The sequence below is a fragment of the Sceloporus occidentalis genome, unplaced genomic scaffold, assembly GCF_023333645.1.
Source record: "Sceloporus occidentalis isolate IW3139 unplaced genomic scaffold, rSceOcc1.0.p SCAF_112, whole genome shotgun sequence".
Lineage (NCBI taxonomy): Eukaryota > Metazoa > Chordata > Lepidosauria > Squamata > Phrynosomatidae > Sceloporus > Sceloporus occidentalis.
The window spans coordinates 1886237-1905938 of record NW_028317092.1 but is presented as its reverse complement, the minus strand read 5'-3'; positions in this window follow the sequence as shown (position 1 = coordinate 1905938).

The following is a 19702-nucleotide window of genomic DNA, read 5'->3' as shown; positions in this document are numbered from 1 at the left end:
TGAGGGGGGCGCCAGAGGAGTAGTCCGCACAGGGCACCACAACGCCTAAGGCCGGCTCTGGCTGTAATGCCTGTAATGGAGGCATTCAGCAACACTGAGATCGGCAGCAGGGGCCCCATGCGGCACCTCCCCAAGATGTCAACATCCGCCATACATTTTATGGCGAAGTACACCTGATTTAAAAGAGCTTAAAGTGTGGCACTGAAATGCCTCGATAGCGAGGTTGGTACTGCATTCAACCATGTAAGTCCATGGAGCCCAGCTTTCTAATAACAATGATATTAGTAAAATTATTTGCACTTTATCTTCTGAAAAATGCTCGCCTGGAAACAGTTAAAATACAGACATGTTAAATGCCCATGGGGTGTCTAATTATGGGGTGTCAAAAATATATGATTTGATAGGGTAAATTTAACTGACCGGCTTCAAAGATATCCCAAATAGTAAATGTGGGCAGAATTTTCAACATGTCAAAATTCCAATTTGAAAAATGCCTTTTTAGACCCCAAACAAACTGACAAACCCATGCATTTGGGGTATCAATGTACTCAATGTACTCAAGAGATGTTGCTGAACAATTATTGGGGTTAAATATTCTAGGAGCGTTCAGTTCATACCAAAAGTACAATGTGTGTAGAAGAAAAAAAGAAATTACTACCACAAACTTTGACTATGGTTGGTAGTAGAATTAGTGCCTAGAAATGGTTAAAATACTAACATTTGAAATACCCTCTCTAGTTTTCAAAAATATATGGTTTGATATGGTAAATTGAATTGGCTGGCTTCAAAGGTGTCCCAAAAATCACATGGGGCAGATATGGAAAAAAAAGTATTGCAATAGCAAAACGCTACTTGTAATTATTGCCCTATAACTTACAAAGCAAAAAAAAAAACAAAACATAAAAACATTGGTAAACTCAGGAAAAATAGAAACTATTTAGCTGGTTTTTTCATTAGCTTTTAAAGATAAATAAAAGATTTTTCAAGTAAAAGTCATTTTTTCTACATGTTTCACCATATTTTATGTTTATTTACAATAAATTATATACCATTAAAATAATTACAAATAATTATAGAAAACCCTTCTTATCCAGAAAAAACCCCAATATATAACTTGTGTGGGTTCAGTAAATGAGAAAGAAGAAAACAAGCACCACAGAAATGTTAAAATATTGTTTTTGAAGGGTACAAAATAAATCAGCCATTGTCAGGGGTTAGTATTGGCTACCCTTTTCTTGTTTTTGCTCCAAATACACCTCATATTGTTTCTTCAAGTACACATTGCGGGAGGTGGTCCTACTAAGATACAGATACGTACTAGCGTTACATAGTTACATAGGCTGAAAAAAGACATGCGTCCATCAAGTTCAGCCTTTCCTATATCGGTTAATTTGTTGCTGTTGATCCAAAAGAAGGCAAAAAACCCCAGTTTGACTCTTTCAAATTTTGCACTAACCAGGGAAAAAATTCCATCTTGACCCCAAAATGGCAGTCAGATTTCTCCTTCTCAAGAAGCTGTTTCCCCATAATTAAAGATTATATCCCCGAATATTCTGTTTTTCCAAGTATCCATCCAGTTGCTGTTTAAACGTCTGTACAGACTCCGATAAAACTACCTCTGCAGGCAGAGAATTCCACATCCTTATTGTCCTTACTGTAAAAAAACCCTTTCCTCTGCCTTAGACTAAATCTCCTTTCTTCCAGTCTAAATGCATGACCACGTGTCCTATGCATAGTCCTGTTTATGAACAGATTTCCACACAATGGTTTGTATTGGCCCCGAATATATTTATTTAATGTTATCATATTGTTGGAATGCCCTCACTTACTCCTCACAATCAAACGCCTAGATCTGATACACTCAAAAAAGTAGAGCCTATATACATAGGAGGGAATTATAGTTTACCATTTAAAAGATATTTTATATACTAAACTATGATGATTGTTTTCTGTGTGCACAGCACCATGTAATAATCAAGAAATTGAAAGATTTGTGTTGCATTTACACATGTACTGTATGTGTAAACATGTATGTATGTGCAATAAGTTGGATGCCTTTCTAGTGAACACAACCATTAAAAGTAATTATACAATTATTTATCTTTAGTATAAGTAATATTGAGGGAATAACCTGTTTGTCTTTGGACAAGGGATTTTTTTGTCTTCTTCTTGATTGTTTCTCAATATAAATTTTTTGCCTATAAATATATGTCTGTGATATTAGATCTAATGATAAAGTAATGATTTATTACCTTATTTCCATTTGGATTGGCCAAATAACAGTGACATTTTGATTATATATATATATATATATATATATATATATATATATATATATATATATATGTTATTTTTTATGCAATATGGACATAAAATGTTATGTAAAAAATTATATTCCAACTCTCTAACAATAAAAGACTTTGACATTTAAGATCCCCAATATAATAACAAAACCTTACTTTCCATCAGAAAAGAATGGAAATCACGTATAGAGTTGAATATCTATCAACTGTACTGATTTGATAAATACTGAAAGTGGGATATATATCATGATGGTCTCCTGTATGAACCAATATACTTGGCTGCACACGTACAATGCCTGGTTTGGTAAAATGTTTAGTGCGATGAAGATGAAACATGGGCAAGGCAAGACGACTTGAGTCATCCCCACAATATGACAAGACCATCCACATATTGGCTCACTGCCACATGTAGTACCAATAGCAAACAATAGTAACAGCAATACAACTGACTTTATAAACATATGATATAATATGATTAGTGATGGTTGCAGTTGATTACCGTTTGCTGATGACAATGTGTACTATTGCAATATTAGTCGTACGGGTTTATTTGATATATACATACTGTTACACATTTGTAAAACTTTTTAATACTGTCATAGCTGCATGGTAAATAAAAATGTATCTCAGATCAAATTTCTCCATCTGCTCATTAAAGTACATAAATTTCAAAATATCAACAAAATGTTTCCTGTTATTCTGTTTTTATTTCCAACAATAAAAATCAAAACGCGTGTGATGTCCTCGCTGTATTGATTTTTATTGTTGAAAAAATATTTGGCAAACTTCTTGAAGATATTTTTTTCTGTTACCATGGCTACTGTGCTAAAAGTTAAAAGCACTGTGCAAGACAAACATATGCTTCAAAAGAGGAGTAACCAGGTTCCTTTTTTTCTTCTTCTCTTTTTTGAATCTGAATTTAAGATACATCTGGATGTGTAGAAAACAAACAATAAGCTCTGACTTATACACTTAAATGAAAGTTTAAAACCACCCAGAGCCTGAGAGAAAACTCAATACATACTGTATAACATATTGCTAAATACCGTATTTCCCCAAGTATAAGACGCACCTTAATTTTGGAGGGCGAAATTAAAAAAAATATATATTACATAAAGTTATTGTACTGGCTGCCTGGGCATGATATGAGTGTGATTGATGTTAGCTGCTAGCAGTTGTTAGCAATCAGACTCCTATCCTGCTTAGGCAGCCAGTACATGCACATCACTTTCAGCCTCCCTGTGCCCCCTACACACGGATCCATGCTATCTCACACACACACACACACACACACATATATATTCATTTATTTACTCCCCCGCCTTACCTGAACTACAGATCTTCTGGTGCCGCTCACAGAGTTCCGTGGGGGCCGCTGTTTCCCTCTGCATTGCTCGAACAGGAACAGGAACAGGAACTGAGAGGAGTCATGTGATGCGATGTGCATTCACGTAACTCCACTGGGTTCCTGTGTCGCCTCGACGGATCAAGAGACGCTGCTGAGCAACACAGGTAAGCAGCAGGTCCCCTTTCCATTAAAAAAAAAAAATCTACCACCACTGTATAAGACGCATCCAATTTTTAGACCCCAATTTTTTCAAATACATGGGGAAATACAGTAACTGTTTAAGAGAACAGGCATTTTTACCAGACTCTTGTGTGTGTATAAGAAGCAAGCACATCCACCCCTTTAAAAAGTAGACAAGATGTTTAGTGCATTGACTTTTGAAAACAGACATCTAAAATAGCTGTGCATATGATTTGTGTTTTCTGTGTAATTTCCCATTGGTGTCAACTGACATCAAAAAATGTATCTGCATCAACAAATACATCACTGTAAATTGTTTACAGGATGAGTTGTATTAATGTTTTGCAATAACATTTCTCTGTATTTCTGAGAATATATTGCCTACCATTCATCAAACCACCTTTTCGTGACTGATGACTCATTGTATGTCAATTGAAATCTTTGGATCATATTCTATAACTGTTGCATACACCCTGAAAGGGCTTGGATGACAGCTCCATACATAGTACATAGTAACAGTAAATACCGTATTTGCTCGATTATAAGACGAGGTTTTTTTTCAGAGCAAATGCTCTGAAAAATACCCCGCATCTTATAATCGGGATCGTCTTATAATCAGACCTCAAATAGAGGTCTGACTATGAGACTAAGATCCAGATCTCCTGCAGCTCTGCAGGGGACCTGGATCCTCCTGTCTGATAACCCCAGCTGCTGCCGGCACTTCCACTGGCGTTTATCACCGAGCGCCGGCGAAAGTGCGGACAGCAGCGGAGGTTGCATATGTGTGTACCTTCTTACTGCCGAGATAGCCCGCCCACTGCCGGGGAAGCAGAGCCGGTCGGAGAGATCAGAAGAAACACCGGGACCCCGGCGGCACTGTGCCGTCCCAAAGTCATCGGCGGATCCGGTAATTTTCTGGAGGAGGCGGGGCCATGCAGGGTCACACAGCGTCATTGTGTGTGATCCCGTGGGAGCTGCAGTCAGTGCCTGCTGAGGCATCACAGTGAGTGAAATGCCTTAGTTGCTTGAGTGTATATTAGTGTCTGGGTATCTAAGTGTCAGAGTGGGTATGTAAGTGGGTATACTAGTGTCTTGGTGTGTAAGTGTCCCCCTATATGCCACTCTGCCCCATGTTATGCCTTTTAACCCCCTATATGCCACTCTGTCCCATGATATGCCTTTTAACCCCCTATATGCCAGAGTGGCATATAGGGGTATAAGGCATTTCTGGAGGCAGAGTGGCATATAGGGGGTTAAAAAGCATTACATGGGCAGAGTGGCATATAGGAGGATAAAAGGCATATCAGAGAGGGAAAGTGGCACATAGGGGGTATAAGGCATTTCTGGGGGCAGGTTGGCAAATAAAAGGAAATAAAAACAAACACAAAAAAAAAGTTTACATGAATTCAACTTTTTTCCTTTAGGGTGGTCTTATAATCAGGCTTTTTCTTTTTTTTAAATTAATATTCAGATTTTGGGGGGTCGTCTTATAATCAGGGTCGTCTTATAATCGAGCAAATACGGTATAATAGGAAAGGAGTGAGTGTGGGAGGAGAGGACTAAGCCGGTGAGAAAATGATAGATCATGGTAGGGAATAGAAGAAATCAACTAGCCGAGATCAAGACTGGAGACCATCTGGAGTCAGCAAAGCAAGCCAAGGTCAGGTCTGGAGACGTTCAGTAGTAGTCAAATCAAGCTAAGGTCAGGACTGGAGATGTTTAGGAGTACCCGAAAGCAAGCCAAGGTCAAGCTGAAATTGAAAAATACCAGAAAACTGCAAAGAGCCAAAAGACGCACAAGGCACTATCGCAGACAGCCTTCTGGTTTTCTTTCAGCCTTCAAATAGTCTTCCAAATGAATAACCCTGTTTCTGGGGTTGATACGAGGTGTGGAGTGCAAATGGGTGTTTGTGGTTTTAAGAAGGTGTGTACGAACCTGAAAGTGGTGTGCCTCTGTACTGCATAAAGCTAACCGACAGCGACGCACATGTGCAAACCATCACTAGGTCCCAGGCAGCCATGTAGAAAGGAGCATGGATGTGTCGGCCGGTGTCTCAGGAGACAGTGGGTCTGCCTGGATGAAGCAGTAGCCTTGCAGGTTGTTATAGTGTGTGTGTGTTTAATGGTATGGTATATGTGTGTTAGCATATGGTGTTAGTGTTAGAATATAGTCACACTGGCATAACAGAGGTCGCAGCTGTGACGGGCCGTGCTTCTAGGGGGCCCGGGAGACCCCTGCGATCCCCTCTTCCTAAACTATTTTGAACCAGCACGGGGAGACAAGAACATATTGGGGTTGGGTGACATCATGTGAACCTGCGGTGAAAGTGAGGCTACTCCCACACTGTGTGCAGGCAGCCAGAGAGAAAGCTGCAGGGGCGATGAGAGGTAAGCAGGGGCGGCAGGTGAGATGTATGTATATGTGTTTGCATATATATATATATATATATATATATATATATATATATATATATATATATATATATATATATATATATTTATATATATTGTGACAAACCCTGTAGCATGAGGGCCATAAATGCCACAGTCTGGGGTCTTAAGCACAGTCCTGTAGGGCAATCAGAGTCAGGAACACCAGCTTGTAGTAAAAACAGTGCTTTATTTTTAACTGTTTAAATGCAATACCCCAAAACCAAATCATAAACAGAAAAACCTAGCTCCCAATTGGAGCCCTCTCTAACTAAACTATACTGGCCCAGACTGACCAGCCACTAACGACCTCCCAGCCAGATCCAGCTACGCCAAGCTCTGGAAAACCTCGCCCAGACGGCACACAAAAGGTCCAGGTAAGGTAATGCCTCACTGGGCTCAGGGATGGTCTTCTTCAGGGCCTCTCCTTGCCCTGGGAGCACAAGGAAACTCCCTCTTCCCCCAACAGTCTCTCTGATTATCAGGCTCCAGTGGTTTTTAATGCCCAGCACCTGTGCCTGACGCCGGCCCCATAGGAATCCCGGACCGGATCCTGCAGACTTCTAGCCTCCTGAAAGAGCCGGCATGGAATTCCCACCCTGCTCTCCAAGTGCTCTACTCCAGGGACCTATATGTATGATCTGCTTAGCACCTGTGCCCAAATGCCATGCTACTCATCTCCCTGCAGTTTACATCCCCTCAATATATATTTATATATATATCTTGTGGCAAGATGGCCCAGTTACAAACAAGAAACTCCAAACACCAGTGGAATAAAAGCAAAATGTAATTTATTGCAGCTTGCTGTAAGGTCCACAGTGTTGCACTTCACAGGGTACATAAACAAACCAAAACAAAAACAAATGCTACTCCATCTCGGAGACTAACTATACAAGGTTCTTTACCTCACTAACTAACCGGCCAGCTAATCCAGTCCCAGTCATAAAAGTAGCAGTAGCAGCACCACACAGTATGTTTGGACCGTACCTTTATAAAGTCTGAGGGCCTCTGGCTTGACTGCCTCTCTCCCTGTTCTCAGACTACTAATGCCTCTAAGGGCCGCCCTTAAACATCTGAGTGCAGGTTAATTGGTTCCACCTGCTGACCTCCCAGGAGTTAACCCCCTCATGCTGGGAATAATGAGCGTTCCAACCTGCTACTGATATACACAGACTGCATTACCTTGCCACAATATATATATATATATATATATATATATACACTCACTGGCCACTTTATTAGGTACACCTTGCTAGTACCAGGTTGGACCCCCTTTTGCCTTCAGAACTGCCTTCATTCTTCGTGGCATACTTTCTACAAGGTGCTGGACACATTCCTCAGAGATTTGGGTCCATACGGACCTGATGGCATCACACAGTTGCTGCAGATGTGTCAGCTGCACATCCATGATGTGAAACTCCCGTTCCATCACATCCCAAAGGTGCTCTATTGGATTGAGATCTGGTGACTGTGGAGGCCATTGGAGTACATTGAACTCATTGTCATGTTTAAGGAACCAGTTTGAGATGATGTGAGCTTTGTGACATTCTGCATTATCCTGCTGGAAGTAGCCATCAGTGTGGGTACAGTGTGGGTACAGTGTGGTCATAAAGTGATGGACATGGTCAGCAACAATACTCAGGTAGACTGTCGCATTTAAACAAAGCTCAAATGGTACTAAGGGGCCCAAAGTGTGCAAAGAAAATGTCCCCCACACCATTACACCACCACCACCAGCCTGAACCGTTGATGCAACGCAGGATGAATTTATGCTTTCATGTTGTTTACGCCAAAGTCTGACCCTGCTATCTGAATATCGCTTTTGGAATGTGACTCATTAGACCAGGCAACATTCTTCAAGTCTTTCAGTGTCCAATTTTGGTGAGTCTGTGCGAACTGTAGCCTCAGTTTCCTGTCCTTAGCTAACAGGATTAGGCCCCGGTGTGGTCTTCTGCTGCTTCAAGGTTTGACGTGTTGTGCGTTCAGAGATGTTATTCTGCTTACGTTGGTTGTAATGAGAGGTTATTTGAGTTATTGTTGCCTTTCTGGTAGACTTGTGCATTCGTCTTCGGGCGAACATGGAAACGAACACGAAGAGTGCGTTTTCGTGTTCGTTCCGAAGACACGCCGAAGAGAAGACGGCGGCGGTAAAACGTAGGCGAAGACGAAGACACACACCACGAAGATCTTCGTGATTGTCTTCGTCTTCGTCTACCATTCCCCCCCTTCATCTTACCTTGTCTTGTCTTCGCGGCTTCGCGGCATCGCGGCAGTTCCCGGAAGTGGAAATCCGCAGGTTCGCCGTCACGGGTTACAGGGCAGTACGAATGAGCCTATTGGTCGCCTACAGGGACCTCCTCTGGCATCAACCAATTGGTTGATGCCAGAGAAAGACCCTGCAGGTGACCAATAGGCTCACTCGCACGGTCTTTGTAGCCCCTGACAGCGAACCTATGGATTTCCGCTCCCGTTAACCCCTTCGATGCTGCGTTAACACAGCATCGAAGGGGTTAACGGGAGCAGAAATCCATAGGTTAAAGGGCCGTGCAAGCGACCAATAGGCTCACTTGCACGGCCCCTTAACCCTTTAAAAAAAAGTTAACCCCTAACTAATTGAACAGGGAGGGAGACCAGTGGCATCGGCAGTGCCGATGCCACTGGTCTCCCTCCCTGTTCAATTAGTTAAATGTCCGTACGAGCGACTTTATTGGTCGCTCGTACGGACATTTAACCCGGCACAGACTAACTAATTGAACAGGGAGGGAGACCAGTGGCATCGGTCTCCCTCCCTGTTCAATTAGTTAAAGACCAGTGGCATCGGCAGGGCAAGTTGCAGCATTGGGGTTTTAAAACCCCAATGCTGCAACTTACCCTGCCGATGCCACTGGTCTCCCTCCCTGTACAGAGTTAAATGTCCGTACGAGCGACTTTATTGGTCGCTCGTACGGACATTTAACCCGGCACGGACTAACTAATTGAACAGGGAGGGAGACCAGTGGCATCGGTCTCCCTCCCTGTTCAATTAGTTAAAGACCAGTGGCATCGGCAGGGCAAGTTGCAGCATTGGGGTTTTAAAACCCCAATGCTGCAACTTACCCTGCCGATGCCACTGGTCTCCCTCCCTGTACAGAGTTAAATGTCCGTACGAGCGACTTTATTGGTCGCTCGTACGGACATTTAACCCGGCACGGACTAACTAATTGAACAGGGAGGGAGACCAGTGGCATCGGTCTCCCTCCCTGTTCAATTAGTTAAAGACCAGTGGCATCGGCAGGGCAAGTTGCAGCATTGGGGTTTTAAAACCCCAATGCTGCAACTTACCCTGCCGATGCCACTGGTCTCCCTCCCTGTACAGAGTTAAATGTCCGTACGAGCGACTTTATTGTTCGCTCGTACGGACATTTAATTAATTGAACAGGGAGGGAGACCAGTGGGATGTGCCGGGTAAGTTGTAGCATTGGGGTTTTAAAAGTCTGCACGAGCGACCAACAGAGTCGCTCGTGCAGACTTTTAAAACCCCAATGCTGTAACTTACCCGGCACATCCCACTGGTCTCCCTGTTCTATCAGTTAAATGTCCGTACGAGCGACTCTATTGGTCGCTCGTACGGACATTTAACTCATAGAACAGGGAGACCAGTGGGATGTGCCGGGTAAGTTACAGCACCAGGAGCCTAAAAGTCTGTACGAGCGACCAACAGAGTCGCTCGTACAGACTTTTAAAATCCCAATGCTGCAACTTACCCGGCAGATCCCACTGGTCTCCCTGTTCTATCAGTTAATAAATGATAGAACAGTGAGACCAGCGGGATCTGCCGAACAATTACGGCACCAGGAGTATAACAGTCTTTACGAGCGACCCTATTGGTCGCCAGCAGGGGGCTCGTCTGCCATCAACCAATGGCAGACGAGCCCCCTGCTGACGACCAATAGAGTTGCTCATACGGACATTTAAACTCCTGGCGCCAGAGCGGCTTTAACCCCGTTTTAACCCCTTAAGCGGGGAAAACGAAGAAAACCCGAGCACGAAGAATGTCCGCGAATATTCGCCCGAAGAGAAGACAGGACCAGGCGAATATTCGCGGAATACGAAGTTTTTTTTTTTGCCGAAGACGAGCACGAAGACGAACACGAAGAGCCCTCTGGTGCCCAAGTCTACTTTCTGGCATCTCAAACCAGTCTGCCCATTCTCCTTTGACCTCTGATATCAACAAGGCATTTTCGTCTACACAATTGCCGCTTGATGTTCGGTTTGCTCTTCAGCAAGTTGTCTTGACCACGTCTACATTCATTTGCTGCCATGTGATTGGCTGATTAACTATTTGTGTTAACAAGCAATTGACCAGGTGTACCTAATAAAGTGGCCAGTAAGTGTATATATAATGTTGTTGTAACCCATCAATGGCAATTTTCCTACTGGTTCAGGGGATCCCTTTTGGAATAACCATTATATAGTGCTACAGTATTTGTTGATAGTATCTATATAAGCAGGCCCGGACTGGCCATCCACCACTCTAGGAGGCTGGGCAGCCCCAACCAGGGCCGGCTTTAGGGGTGTGCGGCCGCACAGGGCTTAAATTAAAACATCGGGGGGGGGGTTTGTTTACTTTATTTAACTTCCTCCATGTTAAATAAAGTTTGTTTAACTTTATTTAACATGGAGGATGTTAAATAAAGTAAAAAAAAAAAAAACAACAAAAAAAACCGATGTTTTAATTTAAGCCCTGTGCGGCCGCACACCCCTAAGGCCGGCCCTGTGGGGGCTGCCCGGCCCCCTAGAGTGGCGGGTCCGGTCGCAGTTGCTGCTTACTCCGTCAACAAGGTAAGTAGGGTGAGGGAGGGGGGTACAGTGAGAAGGGGGAGAGGGGTTAGATAGAAAGGGGGAGAGGGGATAGATAGTGAGAGGGGGTACATATTGAGAAGTGGGGAAGGGGGTACATAGAAGGGGGAACATACTTTGAAGGGGAAGGGTAGATGGGGAGAGGGGGTAGTCCATGTGTGGATGAATTGCTTGAATGATTTGTGAGACTGCCTTAATGAATATGTGTTAATGATTTGTGTGAATGAGTGAGTAACTGTAAGTGATTGTGTCTATCATGAATGTTTAAGTGATTTGGGGAAATGCAAAGATGGTACATGAGGGGTGGGCTTTAACAATAAATAAATAAATAAATAAATAAATAAAAATGAGCTGCTCAGTCTTAAATGCCCGGGCCTATTTTTTGTCCCAGTCCGGGCCTGTATATAAGGGATAATACAGTATATAAGAATGGGTACCATGAATTGTAACACTTTCCAGTTAAAGAACATCAGCTATCGTGCTGCTTGGCCAGGACAGGTTCATGGCTTCCTTCAAGTGTGCTGAGTAATTATTACATCAATTCTACTCCATATTCCAGCTACAAAGCAAGCTATTTGGTGGTTATTTGGTATCACTTTCCATGGTACCAGCAAGGACTGTGCCCAGATACATACTACAAATTATTATTATCATTAAGTTTTATTTATATAGCGCCAACATTTTAGGCAGCGTTTCTTACAGTACATACATGCAAGGGCAATGACAACACTAGAACTGATAGACTGAGACCAATACATTAGGTAAAGAGGGCCCTGCCTATAAGCTTACTGCAAATGCTAATTAAAACACTTATCTCAAGTATAAATATCAGGAATTTCATCACACTACACTGTCAATGTTGCTTTGTTCAGCGCTAAGTCAAAGTACCCCAATATTGGTGAGTACTATTATTATTATCTTTTGGTACATTAGAAACTGTCTTTTGGTGGGTTGTGGTTGAGGCATCCAAATGATGTTTGCGTAAAAGAGATAAGAAACGTCCTATTGTTGAAACGCTGCCAAATAAGGTCATGAAATGCTTAGATAATGATTAAACGCTATGTCTCGCCCAATATCCATGAGTATATAAGAATGTAACCATGAGCAATAAAACAGAGACCTGTCTGTGTGTCTGATTTCTCTCGAGCCGCTCGATAAAAATATCTATATCTTTTGGAACCCCAAGGTATAGAAGTTCTCGGAAGTTCTCCGACAAGACACATCAGGAGGACCCTGCCTGGGAGCTGCCATTATGCCTTATGGTATTTTTACGCAAGTTCTAGCCAGGAATGGCAGGCTTTTGAGGGCCCTGCTCATGAACTTACAATCTAAAGGAATAGTATGGGTAATTGAAACATAAGGAGGGGTGGAAAGAGGGAGTACTAGCTCTCTTGTAGCAGTTATCAGGGCTAAGTGGTTTCAGCAAGGTAAAAAAGATGTATAAATAAAATGAACAGAGGTGTAGGAGGATGGGTTAGTGCTTGGCTTTAGATGGTAGTAAGCCTGGCTGTTTGTTACGGTGCAGGAAAGCTACAAGAGGAGAAAGTACCATCAAATCCTAACTTGGCTGTTTTTCTTACCATGGAGTTGGATTAGTGGTACTAAATTGCTTTTAAACTCACAGAAGCTCTCCTGCAATTTGTAACTCTTTTATTAGGGATCTCTTTTGCTATCATTTCCATAATAACAAATACGCAATATGCCTATTATTATATCTTTCTATATACAGTTAGGAGGTTTCTGATGGTTGCCCAGTGGAATGCATGTTCTCATGTACTATTCAATTTTAGTCACACAAGCCCCATGTGCTTACATGAAGTGTGAAGAGTTATGTATGAACACATAATTTATATCTTTCATTCGTTTTTATAATTCTCAAGGTGATGTCATAAATATGATATATGAGTTTCTCCTGTTACATGGGAAATGGATTATATGATGGACCTAATTAATCAAAGTCTGTTATATTTAATCTACCCACTGCATTTGCAATTCTCATTGGATTCAGTTAGTTATAAGTGGACCAGCTGCATATAGAATGGGGTATGTTGCGTATCCCTTGTGCTATTATTATAATAAAGTGGTATAACAAATTCATGTACAACTTGTGTTTGACTTTAACACAAATATAAATGTATATAAAGAACAATTAGCAAAATGTTTCTGTACCCCTTACCTATTTCCCATTTTACTCCCCATCCACTAAAGGCTGTCTGGTGCTGACTACAACACCTATATATGGTTAGCCATGCCCCATCATAAAATCAATTCCCCCTACAAAAACAGCCCTTTTCAGGAAGTATAGTTTATGAAATTCTAATACGCTGAATATGGGGCCATCTGACACCCAAATGAGTTTGCTGAAACCTTGCATTAACAGATATATCTATTGTCACACACCCTTGAAACCATTTAAGAAGAACTTCCACAGACTTTAGCATTTAGATCGCTTGTAGCTTGTAGTGTTTGATTACCCACTGCAACATTAACTGGATTAAAAATCTCTCAATGAAATTCAGCACTAAGCTGATCTTTCATACTTATTTAATGTTTTATACCAGTAGGTAGCACTTGAAGTGTAATATTTATTTTGTTAATATACTTTTCTAAACATTAATGTATAAACTATAACGATTTGAAAATGTATTTGTTTTCAAGGGTTGTTTATGTATAGAATGCACTTTAAGTACAAGTTTAACATCTGACATATTCAACAGGAGTGTGTATTTGAATTAGGGTACTGAGGATAGTGAGAAGGTTATGGGGGTCATTGGCACACAATATACTAAACCAAAGTCTTGCAGCCACTTTTGGTAGCCAATATCCAATAGCTGTCTACCTAGCTCCAAATCCCTAGATGGATAGAAAAAGCTATATAATGCATTTTTGTGCTTTTGGTGTAAATCCAGCCCATCTAATCTAATTATGGTTACTGGTGTAAAAAATTTAAAACTTTATTTGGTCGTTTGATATGTTCAGAATAGCCTTATGCCTATATCCTGTATGTTTAAGTATTCCATATAATTATACAAATATTTTTTTAAACAAATTACATGGTATTCCTACACAGGGGCATACCCAGAGAATTTGGCACCCGGGGCAAATCCTGTATGTGGCTATACACTCACCCATTCATTCACCCTCCCGCACCCCCTTACGTCTCTTGCGGATTTCACTGATCCGGGGGCCGGCCGTTCATTGCTGGTGTCGTTCAGACTGTGTAAGCAAACTCTTATCCCGACCAGGGGGAGCAAGAACAGCGGTAAGCTGCGGGCCCGCGTTAGCTGGCCGTCACGGGACTCCCCTGATGAGTGGCACATGGGGCGAACCGCTCTCTGACCCCCCTTTAGGTACACTGCTGATCCTACACTAAAAAAGTGTGTGGACACCTGACCATCATACCTATATGAGCTTGTTGGACATCAAAGATCATGTGCATACTCAAGCTGGAACAGGAAATAGCCTTCCCCAAACTAGTGCCACAAAGTTGGAAGCATACAATTGTGTCAAATGTCTTTGGATAAGAGGCCTAGCCCAAACCCTGAAAAACAGCCTCAGACCATTATTCCTCCTCCACCAAACTTTACATCAGGCACTGATTTGTCAATCAAACTTCCATATAGTGAAGCTTGATTCGTCACTGCAGAGAACACAGTTCCATTGATTCAGAGTTCGGTGGCGGTGTGCTTTACATGACTTCAATCAATGCTTGGCATTGTGATCTTAAGCTTGTGTGCAGCTGCTTGGCAATGGAAACCCATTTCCTGAAGTTCCCAACGCACAACGCGTACTTGTGCTGATGTCCCTCCCAGAGGTAGTTTGAAACGCTGTAGCTAGTAATGCTACAGAGGACAGACGATTTTTACCTGTGATATGCTTCAGACTGCATTGTCTACCACTTTGTGGCTGGGCTGTCACCACTCTGCTACTCCTAGATGCTTCTACTTCACAAAAATAGCACTTACCGTGGCAAAACTAGAATTACTGAGATTTTATGAACTCACCTGTGCCAGAGGTGGTATCCTATGATAGTTTTGCTTTTAAAGCACACTGAGGTCCACCCATTCTACTGCCAATGTTTGTCTCTGAAGATGGCATGCCTATGGACTATACAAGTTGTGTTAGCAATGGGTATGGCTGAAACACCAAAGCTCAATAATTAGGAGAAATGAGAGAGAGAGAGAGAGAGAGAGAGAGGGAGAGAGAGAGAGAGAGGGAGAGAGAGAGAGAGAGAGAGGGAGAGAGAGAGAGAGAGAGAGAGGAAGAGAGAGGGAGAGAGAGAGAGAGAGAGAGAGAGAGAGAGAGAGAGGGAGAGAGGGAGAGAGGGAGAGAGAGAGAGAGAGAGAGAGGAAGAGAGAGAGAGAGAGAGAGAGGGAGAGAGGGAGAGAGAGAGAGAGAGGAAGAGAGAGAGAGAGAGGAAGAGAGAGGGACTAACTTTACAAAAATATACACATTATTGTTGAATGGCTTTGCTGTTTGCATGCGGGATGCATGGTAGATAGCAAAACATTAAAGATAGAAATGAAAATGTAGAAATTGCAAAAAATACAGAAAAAAGTTTCAAAAATGGTTTAATGAATTGATTTTAGTAGAACAATGTATATTATGCTGGGTTTAGTTCATATACTTGGTGACAAATAAACAACAACAAAAAATCATGTCCAACATACATAGCTATTATTGCATATAAATGGTTCATTACTTGAACCATTGTTATTTTAGAGTACATCTATGTATAAGTACCCCAGTTACGAAATTTTTTTGCAATAGTATGAATTCAGTTTTTCACAAGCTGAAAATGAATCTGGGTCAATGCTGAAAATGCAGTGTATTTTTAGAAAAAATTTAAATGTTGTAACTCTTTATATCATCATATGACAAATTTCAAGATCAGTAAAATCCCCAGGAGGGTTTGTGGAATTTATAGTGGCCTAACTATAATAAATTATTGCTGCAAGCAAACAAACCACTCTGTGTCTGATATGAGTTGTTGACTTCCTGTCATGTCCATACTAGGCAGGTGAAATGTTATGTGGAGAATAAATTGCTCACATAAAATATATCATATTTTCTGAGACTACAAACAAAAACTGGAGTGCTGTTAAAAAGAATGATCGTTTCTCTCCTTGTAATAGATTACCATGCGTATGTACATTCTTACATACATGTACACCTAACAAAAAAAAAACAAAAAAACGGAGTTCTACACAAGCCCTTATATAAAATATATTATTTTATTATACAAAAATTTGATTCATAAAAGACATTTCATTATATAGACAACAGAGGTTTGTATAGGAAAATAATCAGAGCATATGGAGGCAATATGGCTATATATGTATAAAGTGTCTTGAGTGCATGTAAACCATCATAAGAATTATAAAGTGCTGAATCATTCAAGTATAATTATATCTTACTCTATATAGAGTGCACCTATCCATTCTATAACCATAAAAAATTACATGGTTAAAAATACTCACTATGGAGTTAATAAATATATAAAGCACTTGTTGACATTTGTAATAAGTATCCAAGCAAATCCAATAAATCAGAATAATAACCGAGAGCAATATGCTCCTTACCCATATTGTCATCCACTTCCCCAACGCCGTTTCGGTTCTCCTTTTTCAAGGGGTCGCTGTTATTTCCTCATCTTACTCTAGTATTTATACCCCTGCGCCTCCGCCCCATGATTCACTGCCCCGTGTCGGACGCCCCTCCCCATGGCACGCAGGCCCGAGAGATTATCTCCCGAGTCCGCGCGTCACGGGCGGGGCGTCCAACCGAGAGCAGGACCTCAGGACGGCCATCGCAGCGCCGGCGCACTAGGTTTCGATTCGGAACTTCTTAAGGTTGTACGACAGTTATATTATGCCAACATAAACCTTAAGTACATCTCCAAAAACTGAGCCCAATAAACATGTACATGTATAAACATGTACATATAAATGTACATATAAATGTAAATTTAAAGTGCATTAAGTTTCTATTAATAAATAAATATGATATATAAATAAATATGATAAAAATTAAAGTGATGATGTGCAAAAAATACATATATCTCCTCTTGCATGTCGAATTCCGAATCGAAACCTAGTGCGCCCGCGATGGCTGTCCTGAGGTCCTGCTCTCGGTTGGACGCCCCGCCCGTGACGCGCGGACTCGGGAGATAATCTCTCGGGCCTGCGTGCCATGGGGAGGGGCGTCCGACACGGGGCAGTGAATCATGGGGCGGAGGCGCAGCACCGGCGCCAACCAAGGTTTCGGCGCGAAACTTCTGAGGGGAGGGGTATAAATACTAGAGTAAGATGAGGAAATAACAGCGACCCCTTGAAAAAGGAGAACCGAAACGGCGTTGGGGAAGTGGATGACAATATGGGTAAGGAGCATATTGCTCTCGGTTATTATTCTGATTTATTGGATTTGCTTGGATACTTATTACAAATGTCAACAAGTGCTTTATATATTTATTAACTCCATAGTGAGTATTTTTAACCATGTAATTTTTTATGGTTATAGAATGGATAGGTGCACTCTATATAGAGTAAGATATAATTATACTTGAATGATTCAGCACTTTATAATTCTTATGATGGTTTACATGCACTCAAGACACTTTATACATATATAGCCATATTGCCTCCATATGCTCTGATTATTTTCCTATACAAACCTCTGTTGTCTATATAATGAAATGTCTTTTATGAATCAAATTTTTGTATAATAAAATAATATATTTTATATAAGGGCTTGTGTAGAACTCCGTTTTTTGTTTTTTTTTGTTATGTGTACAAGTTTACAGGAGTTCCCCTGTTTTGAGTATGAGATCCTTTATACATGCTGTGACGGAAGCCTCCATCACTGGGACCACTGGAGAAGCCTGATTGCCAGTCTCCTCCCTATTGACTATGGGCCCTGGGTTTGTAAAGGCTTCTGTGGCTACCCCCAGCAGTATCATCTCATCACTGGCTGAGGGGATTATCTCCAGCAGACAGCCAGGATCTGCCACCAGGGAGTGACCACCATTGTTTCAGTTTAATGTTGTATAAATCAGTCTCCCCCCTATTGTATTGTTAATCCCGTTACTGCCCCCGTTGTCTCTGAGAGGCAGATTAAGGGGGCAGTTTGTGTCCCAATATCTTGTTTTATGTTAATGTGTGTTTTGCTGGATATATCCAGCCCTGTGTGTCTAAAATAAATCAGTCTTCGTTTGGTTTTACCCTACACTGAGTCTCGGCTAGTGACTGGGGAACCGGGGAAAGTGTGTTGTCCCAGGCTAAGGGAGCACAAGACAGCGGAGGTAGTCGGTCGGACTAGCCAGCTCCGTGACATTGGTGGCAAGCGGTGGGATTGCTTCTTAGTCTGAGGGACACTTACTTTCTACCGGGATTGACCGACAGGACGGCAGACTTCGGTCGCCTTGACAAGGACATGGATGTGGTATCCGAATTCCTGGGACTGCTGCGGGTCATCCTCTCCTGCTACACCACTGCTTTGCCTACAGAACAATACCAGAACCTGAGGCAAGTGGTTCGACGGTCAGTATGGCAGAGGGCTGTTATACGCCGGGGTCGGTGTCTTCCAAGCTCCGAACAAAAGATTAGAGACCAGCGGGAACTACGGATGTCTTTCCTGGGACAGCAACCCCAGGAGCAATGGGTATCCGAATTGGACAAGCTGGTCCAACAGGAGGTAGAGCTGGAAGATCACTATAGGGCTCTGCAGTGGTATACAGAGCAAGCATATTGGGGAACTGCGAAAGATTGTTCTCCAGAGGGCTATGACTTTGGTGGCCCTGGATTATTATGGGATAGTCTTCAGGAGGATCCGGACTTCGGCAGTACAGCGGAGTGGCGGATTGAGGACATCCGGGATTTCAGGGAGTGGGACCTCCCAGATGCACTAGGACTTAAAAGTGATTTAGACTTTTTAATTACGCAGGAATGGGAACTGGAGAAGGCGTATAAAAAACTGTTTGACCGCGTTCAACAGAATGCCCCGGTGTCCAGGGATTGTGTGGATTTTGTGGATGTGATTGAGTGGTCAGCTGAGGGTGTTGACCCAGGCGGGGTGGATGGGACTGCGGTCTCCACCCCTGAGTCACAGGGATACTGGGCAGCTAATCCAGATCCGATACTGGAGCTGTGCGACTGTGCTCCACAACCAGATCCAGAGATTGTGGATCTAACTGATTTTACATCTGAGGATGTTAACCCAAGAGGGGTGGATAACACTGCGGTCTCCACACCGGGGGCCTCAGAATGCTGGGCAGTCTGCCCAGATCTCTTAGTCCCAGTTGAAGAGCTGGCAACAGGGCAGAGAGCTGCTGGCTTCTGCCCCACACCTGCAATGACTACAGGGATCCAGGGAGATGTGGCAGCCGGCCCTTCTCCCCAGCGGCAGCTCACATGTCCGGGAGCGGAGGAACTTGTTTTTCCTCCCCAGCGGCAGTGGGAGGAACCGAGAGATGTGACAGCCGGTCCATCTTCCCAGCGGCAGCTCACATGTCCGGGAGCAGAGGAACCGGCCCTCCCTCCCCAGCGGCAGGCCGACCCACAAGATTCCCTAACCCCAGCTGAAGTGCTGGCAACCAGGCAGAGCA